This window comes from Oncorhynchus gorbuscha, unplaced genomic scaffold (assembly GCF_021184085.1).
Source record: "Oncorhynchus gorbuscha isolate QuinsamMale2020 ecotype Even-year unplaced genomic scaffold, OgorEven_v1.0 Un_scaffold_7901, whole genome shotgun sequence".
Taxonomy (NCBI): Eukaryota; Metazoa; Chordata; class Actinopteri; order Salmoniformes; family Salmonidae; genus Oncorhynchus; species Oncorhynchus gorbuscha.
Window position 1 is genome coordinate 5,001 of NW_025751191.1, and position 9,724 is coordinate 14,724.

General features: G+C 44.3%; 1 pseudogene; it reads left to right on the top strand.

Moving 5' to 3' along the window:
- Positions 1-9,077, top strand: part of LOC124029852 — a 13,641-nt pseudogene extending 4,564 nt beyond the window's left edge.
- The last annotated feature ends 647 nt before the right edge of the window (positions 9,078-9,724 follow it).

The following is a 9,724-nucleotide window of genomic DNA, read 5'->3' on the forward strand; positions in this document are numbered from 1 at the left end:
CCATCCTGCTTTGTCCCTGTCCAGTGAGACATGTTGGATGGACTTACCCATCCTGCTTTGTCCCTGTCCAGTGAGACATGTTGGATGTACTTACCCATCATGCTTTGTCCCTGTCCAGTGAGACATGTTGGATGGACTTACCCATCATGCTTTGTCCCTGTTCAGTGAGACATGTTGGATGTACTTACCCATCATGCTTTGTCCCTGTCCAGTGAGACATGTTGGATGGACTTACCCATCATGCTTTGTCCCTGTCCAGTGAGACATGTTGGATGTACGTACCCATCATGCTTTGTCCCTGCACAGTGAGACATGTTGGATGTACGTACCCATCATGCTTTGTCCCTGTCCAGTGAGACATGTTGGATGTACGTACCCATCCTGCTTTGTCCCTGCACAGTGTAATATAATGGTGTATAATGTTTGTCCCTCCCCTCTCCCTGTAGTAATGTTTGTTCCTAACCAGGCACCTGTGTCGACCCTGTCATAACCGTGAGAAGGCTCGAGGTCTGGGGAAGTACATCTGTCAGAAATGCCATGCCATCATCGAGGACAGCCCCCTCATCTTTAAGAACGACCCCTACCACCCCGACCACTTCAACTGCAACAACTGTGGGTCAGTACGCTTCACGGCTCCCTCCTGATATCTGACATAATGTGCTCCTGATTCCATTATGTGGTTCAGTCAGTATTTGGAACTAATGAAAGCAAGACTGTTTAAGATCTTACCATTTACCCTGCTTCAAAACCACTGTTTGTGTGTGTTTTGTGTAATATAATGTTTGTCCCTCCCCTCTCGCTGTAGTAATGTTTGTCCCTCTCCTCTCTCTGTAGTAAGGAGCTGTAGTAATGTTTGTCCCTCTCCTCTCCCTGTAGTAAGGAGCTGTAGTAATGTTTGTCCCTCTCCTCTCCCTGTAGTAAGGAGCTGTAGTAATGTTTGTCCCTCTCCTCTCCCTGTAGTAAGGAGCTGTAGTAATGTTTGTCCCTCTCCTCTCCCTGTAGTAAGGAGCTGTAGTAATGTTTGTCCCTCCCCTCTCCCTGTAGTAAGGAGCTGACAGCAGATGCCAGGGAGCTGAAGGGGGAGCTGTACTGTCTGCCCTGCCATGATAAGATGGGGGTGCCGATCTGTGGCGCCTGCAGGAGGCCCATCGAGGGACGCGTGGTCAACGCCATGGGCAAGCAGTGGCACGTCGAGGTGTGTGCTCCCAAATGACATGATGGGATCTAGTGGTATTTTACACATATTTGGACTCAAATGTAACGGGTTAGTCAGATGTTTGTTGAGTAAGCTTTTACAAAGAAATTATATGTTACATTTGTATAATTTCCTTTGTGTTCAGAGAGCGTATGTTTGATTGGACTGTGAGTAACTCTATCTGCTCTCCATCCTGTGACACCTTTCTTTTCCTTCCAACACATTCCTTTATTCTTCTCTACATCCTCATCTTTGTGGCTTCTTTTATCCCTCCCTTATACTCCTCCCCCCTCCCTTATCCTCCTCCCCCCTCCCTTATCCTCCTCCCCCTCCCTTATCCTCCTCCCCCTCCCTTATCCTCCCCGTCCTTAGGTTTTCTCCTGTATTTCCTAATGTCCCAGCACTTTGGGTGTAGTGTATGTGAGCGATAGTTCCAGGGCCATCCCTACTATGAATGTAAGGGCTATGCCTACTTAGGTTTTGCACTTTAACATGGTGAGAAGGTGTTATGTCCCAAATGGCAGTCATCATGTAGTCCTATGTAGTGTACTAAGTTTTAACCAGAGCCCATAGTGTTCTGGTCAGCCAGTTAGGAGCCCTATGTAGGGAATAGGGTCCTATTTAGTGGACACATGGTTGTTCAAGGTTTCTCAAGGTCTTTCTCCTCCGCACATATAAACTGCACTACAGGAAACATTGCATAGCTAGCTTCACCCGACACTCTTCAGCCACAAACACCTGTCATATGTCAATAGAAACAAAGGCACACCGTTACCATATTCACAGATAAGTTCTTCTTACCCAGAAATACATGGGTGTGGGTGTCTAAACACATGCACAATCACTCACAACTTTACAGTACTGATGAATACACGACAAGTAGTCTACAGTGCCTGCCTGCCTGCAGTTGACATTCTCTCCACTAGAGGCCACTGTTCAGCTGCCTGTCCCTGAATTTTGCTGTGTGTGTATCTTTCTGACCAAGCCCCGTTGAGTTACTTTGGCCAGTTGTATTCATAAAGCTCTCAGGGTAGGGGCTGATATAGGGCAGCTTAGTCTTTAAAGTTCCCAAACAGTCATTCTGATTCCCATGTAAAATAGCATTTTTGAGTGACTAAAATATCACCCATAATATTTGTTTTGGATAGAAATGCTCAATGAGTGTCTCTAACTACCAGGAAGTTTGAAAAGACAGGCTGAGTGGGGAACTTATTCTTGTGAGGCGCTTCTTGACTGACAGCTCTCTGAAACCCCGACGTCAAACAACTTGGATACAGTGTTGCAGCAAAATCATCTCTCAAGCAAATGTGGTGATAAACAACGCAACTCAAACATTGAAATTGCATCAATATCATTTTTTAAAAACTCTCCCATTTGGAATGTCTGTTATGTGGTTCACATGACAATGGCGTCTGAGTTTCTAACAACCCCATTTCATGCTGGCTGAAGACCTAGTAACTAGCTAACACCAGACACAGATGAAGACCTGTCTAAACACCAGACACAGATGAAGACCCAGCTTAACCAATAACTAGATAACACCAGACACAGATGAAGACCTCTAACCAATAACTAGATAACACCAGACACAGATGAAGACCTAGCTAACACCAGACACAGATGAAGACCCAGCTAACCAGTAACTAGCTAACACCAGACACAGATGAAGACCTAGCTAACACCAGACACAGATGAAGACCCAGCTAACCAGTAACTAGCTAACACCAGACACAGATTGACCCAGCTCAGTAAAGCTAACACCAGACACAGATGAAGACTCAGCTAACACCAGACACAGATGAAGACCCAGCTAACCAATAACTAGATAACACCAGACACAGATGAAGACCCAGCTAACCAGTAACTAGAAAACACCAGACACAGATGAAGACCTAGCTAACACCAGACACAGATGAAGACCCAGCTAACCAGTAACTAGCTAACACCAGACACAGATGAAGACCTAGCTAACACCAGACACAGATGAAGACCCAGCTAACCAGTAACTAGCTAACACCAGACACAGATGAAGACCCAGCTAACCAGTAACTAGCTAACACCAGACACAGATGAAGACTCAGCTAACACCAGACACAGATGAAGACCCAGCTAACCAATAACTAGATAACACCAGACACAGATGAAGACCCAGCTAACCAGTAACTAGAAAACACCAGACACAGATGAAGACCCAGCTAACCAGTAACTAGATAACACCAGACACAGATGAAGACCTAGCTAACCAGTAACTAGCTAACACCAGACACAGATGAAGACCCAGCTAACCAGTAACTAGATAACACCAGACACAGATGAAGACCTAGCTAACCAGTAACTAGCTAACACCAGACACAATGAAGACCTAGCTAACCAGTAACTAGAAAACACCAGACACAGATGAAGACCTAGCTAACACCAGACACAGATGAAGACCTAGCTAACACCAGACACAATGAAGACCTAGCTAACCAGTAACTAGAAAACACCAGACACAGATGAAGACCTAGCTAACCAGTAACTAGCTAACACCAGACACAGATGAAGACCCAGCTAACCAGTAACTAGAAAACACCAGACACAGATGAAGACCCAGCTAACCAGTAACTAGAAAACACCAGACACAGATGAAGACCTAGCTAACCAGTAACTAGCTAACACCAGACACAGATGAAGACCCAGCTAACACCAGACACAGATGAAGACCTAGCTAACCAGTAACTAGATAACACCAGACACAGATGAAGACCTAGCTAACCAGTAACTAGATAACACCAGACACAGATGAAGACCTAGCTAACACCAGACACAATGAAGACCTAGCTAACCAATAACTAGATAACACCAGACACAGATGAAGACCTAGCTAACCAATAACTAGATAACACCAGACACAGATGAAGACCTAGCTAACCAGTAACTAGATAACACCTGACACAGATGAAGACCCTAGCTAACACCAGACACAATGAAGACCTAGCTAACCAGTAACTAGATAACACCAGACACAGATGAAGACCTAGCTAACCAGTAACTAGATAACACCAGACACAGATGAAGACCTAGCTAACACCAGACACAATGAAGACCTAGCTAACCAATAACTAGATAACACCAGACACAGATGAAGACCTAGCTAACCAATAACTAGATAACACCAGACACAGATGAAGACCTAGCTAACCAGTAACTAGATAACACCTGACACAGATGAAGACCTAGCTAACACCAGACACAATGAAGACCTAGCTAACCAGTAACTAGATAACACCAGACACAGATGAAGACCTAGCTAACCAGTAACTAGATAACACCAGACACAGATGAAGACCTAGCTAACCAGTAACTAGATAACACCTGACACAGATGAAGACCTAGCTAACACCAGACACAATGAAGACCTAGCTAACCAGTAACTAGATAACACCAGACACAGATGAAGACCTAGCTAACCAGTAACTAGATAACACCAGACACAGATGAAGACCTAGCTAACCAGTAACTAGATAACACCTGACACAGATGAAGACCTAGCTAACACCAGACACAATGAAGACCTAGCTAACCAGTAACTAGATAACACCAGACACAGATGAAGACCTAGCTAACCAGTAACTAGATAACACCAGACACAGATGAAGACCTAGCTAACACCAGACACAATGAAGACCTAGCTAACCAATAACTAGATAACACCAGACACAGATGAGACCTAGCTAACCAGTAACTAGATAACACCTGACACAGATGAAGACCTAGCTAACACCAGACACAGATGAAGACCCAGCTAACACCAGACACAGATGAAGACCTAGCTAACCAGTAACTAGAAAACACCAGACACAGATGAAGACCCAGCTAACCAATAACTAGAAAACACCAGACACAGATGAAGACCTAGCTAACCAGTAACTAGCTAACACCAGACACAGATGAAGACCCAGCTAACCAGTAACTAGCTAACACCAGACACAGATGAAGACCCAGCTAACCAGTAACTAGCTAACACCAGACACAGATGAAGACCCTAGCTAACACCAGACACAGATGAAGACCCAGCTAACCAGTAACTAGAAAACACCAGACACAGATGAAGACCCAGCTAACACCAGACACAGATGAAGACCCAGCTAACCAGTAACTAGCTAACACCAGACACAGATGAAGACCTAGCTAACACCAGATACAGATGAAGACCCAGCTAACCAGTAACTAGCTAACACCAGACACAGATGAAGACCTAGCTAACACCAGACACAGATGAAGACCCAGCTAACCAGTAACTAGAAAACACCAGACACAGATGAAGACCCAGCTAACACCAGACACAGATGAAGACTCAGCTAACCAATAACTAGATAACACCAGACACAGATGAAGACCTAGCTAACCAGTAACTAGCTAACACCAGACACAGATGAAGACTCAGCTAACCAGTAACTAGCTAACACCAGACACAGATGAAGACCCAGCTAACACCAGACACAGATGAAGACCCAGCTAACCAGTAACTAGATAACACCAGACACAGATGAAGACCCTAGCTAACCAGTAACTAGCTAACACCAGACACAGATGAAGACCCAGCTAACCAGTAACTAGATAACACCAGACACCGATGAAGACCTAGCTAACCAGTAACTAGCTAACACCAGACACAGATGAAGACCTAGCTAACACCAGACACAGATGAAGACCTAGCTAACCAGTAACTAGATAACACCAGACACAGATGAAGACCCAGCTAACCAGTAACTAGCTAACACCAGACACAGATGAAGACCCAGGTAACACCAGACACAGATGAAGACCTAGCTAACCAGTAACTAGATAACACCAGACACAATGAAGACCTAGCTAACCAGTAACTAGATAACACCAGACACAGATGAAGACCTAGCTAACACCAGACACAGATGAAGACCTAGCTAACCAGTAACTAGATAACACCAGACACAGATGAAGACCTAGCTAACCAGTAACTAGATAACACCAGACACAATGAAGACCTAGCTAACCAGTAACTAGATAACACCAGACACAGATGAAGACCCAGGTAACACCAGACACAGATGAAGACCTAGCTAACCAGTAACTAGATAACACCAGACACAGATGAAGACCTAGCTAACCAGTAACTAGATAACACCAGACACAGATGAAGACCTAGCTAACCAGTAACTAGATAACACCAGACACAGATGAAGACCTAGCTAACACCAGACACAGATGAAGACCCTAGCTAACACCAGACACAGATGAAGACCTAGCTAACCAGTAACTAGATAACACCAGACACAGATGAAGACCTAGCTAACACCAGACACAGATGAAGACCTAGATAACACCAGACACAATGAAGACCTAGCTAACCAGTAACTAGATAACACCAGACACAGATGAAGACCCAGCTAACCAGTAACTAGCTAACACAGACACAGATGAAGACCCAGCTAGCACCAGACACAGATGAAGACCCAGCTAACCAGTAACTAGATAACACCAGACACAGATGAAGACCCAGCGGCTAACCAGTAACTAGAAAACACCAGACACAGATGAAGACCCAGCTAACACCAGACACGGATGAAGGCCAGCTAACCAGTAACTAGCTAACACCAGACACAGATGAAGACCTAGCTAACACCAGATACAGATGAAGACTCAGCTAACCAATAACTAGAAAACACCAGACACAGATGAAGACCCAGCTAACCAGTAACTAGAAAACACCAGACACAGATGAGAAGACCCAGCTAACACCAGACACAGATGAAGACCCAGCTAACCAGTAACTAGATAACACCAGACACAGATGAAGACCTAGCTAACCAGTAACTAGCTAACACCAGACACAGATGAAGACCCAGCTAACCAGTAACTAGCTAACACCAGACACAGATGAAGACCCAGCTAACACCAGACACAGATGAAGACCCAGCTAACCAGTAACTAGATAACACCAGACACAGATGAAGACCTAGCTAACCAGTAACTAGCTAACACCAGACACAGATGAAGACCCAGCTAACCAGTAACTAGATGTTTACCAGACACAGATGAAGACCTAGCTAACCCAGTAACTAGCTAACACCAGACACAGATGAAGACCTAGCTAACACTGAACTGTAGATGAAGACCCAGCTAACCAGTAACTAGCTAACACCAGACACAGATGAACCAGGTAACACCAGACACAGATGAAGACCTAGCTAACCAGTAACTAGATAACACCAGACACAGATGAAGAGACCCTAGCTAACCAGTAACTAGATAACACCAGACACAATGAAGACCTAGCTAACCAGTAACTAGATAACACCAGACACAGATGAAAGACCTAGCTAACACAGACACCGATGAAGACCTAGCTAACCAGTAACTAGATAACACCAGACACAGATGAAGACCTAGCTAACCAGTAACTAGATAACACCAGACACAATGAAGACCTAGCTAACCAGTAACTAGATAACACCAGACACAGATGAAGACATAGCTAACACCAGACACAGATGAAGACCTAGCTAACCAGTAACTAGATAACTTTTCAGACACAGATGAAGACCCAGCTAACACCAGACACAGATGAAGACCCAGCTAACCAGTAACTAGCTAACACTAGACACAGATGAAGACCCAGCTAACACCAGACACAGATGAAGACCCAGCTAACCAGTAACTAGATAACACCAGACACAGATGAAGACCTAGCTAACCAGTAACTAGATAACACCAGACACAGATGAAGACCCTAGCTAACCAGTAACTAGATAACACCAGACACAGATGAAGACCCAGCTAGCACCAGACACAGATGAAGACCCAGCTAACCAGTAACTAGATAACACCAGACACAGATGAAGACCCAGCTAACCAGTAACTAGATAACACCAGACAGATGAAAGGGACATAAGTGTCTTTTACCATAGATAGATGAGTGTAAACTTTTAATTATATTTGATGACATCCTACAGTCAAATTTTGGCACCAGTAGAGTAGCTGTAAAACCACACCCCTCCTTAACGCCTTTTTCTCCGATGTTGATTACAAAGCGGTACTTGTTTAAATTAGGTAAGAGAATATCATGTTACCATTGGTGTATTAAAATGAGTTAGGGTGATGTCACCCTAACCATAACAATGAATCCAAGTGTTTGACATGGGGACCAGTAGCTTTATGACTTTATCAATGTAAGAGCAATGGTCATTTTTTCATACTTTAACCTGGTTTTCATTCAAAATATCATCCAGTTTTTATGAAAAAAAAAAATTTTGGACTGTTCATGACCTTTACATTTTACATTACATTTAAGTCATTTAGCAGACGCTCTTATCCAGAACTGACTTCCTTTAAGATCATAATGAATAACATATGTACAGGTAGATCACTGATCCTAGATCAGCGCTCTACACTGATACTCTTTGTGAATACGTGTGCCCGATGGCAGCTGACTAGGTTAGCCAAAGTTAGCTAACTTAACTGCTTGTGCCTGTGAGTAGAGTTAGCAATATGCGCCGCCTGCGTGTGAGTGGTGTCTGCCTGTGACTGAGTTAGCTATTAGCCATGCTAACTTGGGATGCTACTTCCCTGTGACTAATGTTAGCCATTAGCCATGCTAACATGTGTTGTTGCCTGGTACTACAGTTAGCCATTAGCCATGCTAACATGTGATGTTGCCTGGTACTACAGTTAGCCATGCTAACATGTGATGTTGCCTGTGTTTGCAGCATTTTGTGTGTGCTAAGTGTGAGAAGCCGTTCCTTGGACACCGCCACTATGAGAGGAAGGGTCTGGCCTACTGTGAGACCCACTACAACCAGGTAATACAGCTATGATCTAACTGAGACCCACTACAACTGAGACCCACTACAACCAGGTAATAAAGCTATGATCTGACTGTGAGACTCACTACAACCAGGTAATAAAGCTATGATCTGACTGAGACCCACTACAACCAGGTAATAAAGCTATGATCTGACTGTGAGACCCACTACAACCAGGTAATAAAGCTATGATCTGACTGTGAGACCCACTACAACCAGGTAATAAAGCTATGATCTGACTGTGAGACTCACTACAACCAGGTAATAAAGCTATGATCTGACTGTGAGACCCACTACAACCAGGTAATAAAGCTATGATCTGACTGTGAGACCCACTACAACCAGGTAATAAAGCTATGATCTGACTGAGACCCACTACAACCAGGTAATAAAGCTATGATCTGACTGTGAGACCCACTACAACCAGGTAATAAAGCTATAATCTGACTGTGAGACCCACTACAACCAGGTAAATGGTACCCTATTCCCTATGTAATGCACTATGTTTGACAGGTCCCATGGGGCTCATGTCCACAAACGTTCATGGGTTAGGGGTTGCTGAGTAACACATGGGTTAGGGGTTGCTGAGTAACACATGGGTTAGGGGTTGCTGAGTAACACATGGGTTAGGGGTTGCTGAGTAACACATGGGTTAGGGGTTGCTGAGTAACACATGGGTTAGGGGTTGCTGAGTAACACATGGGTT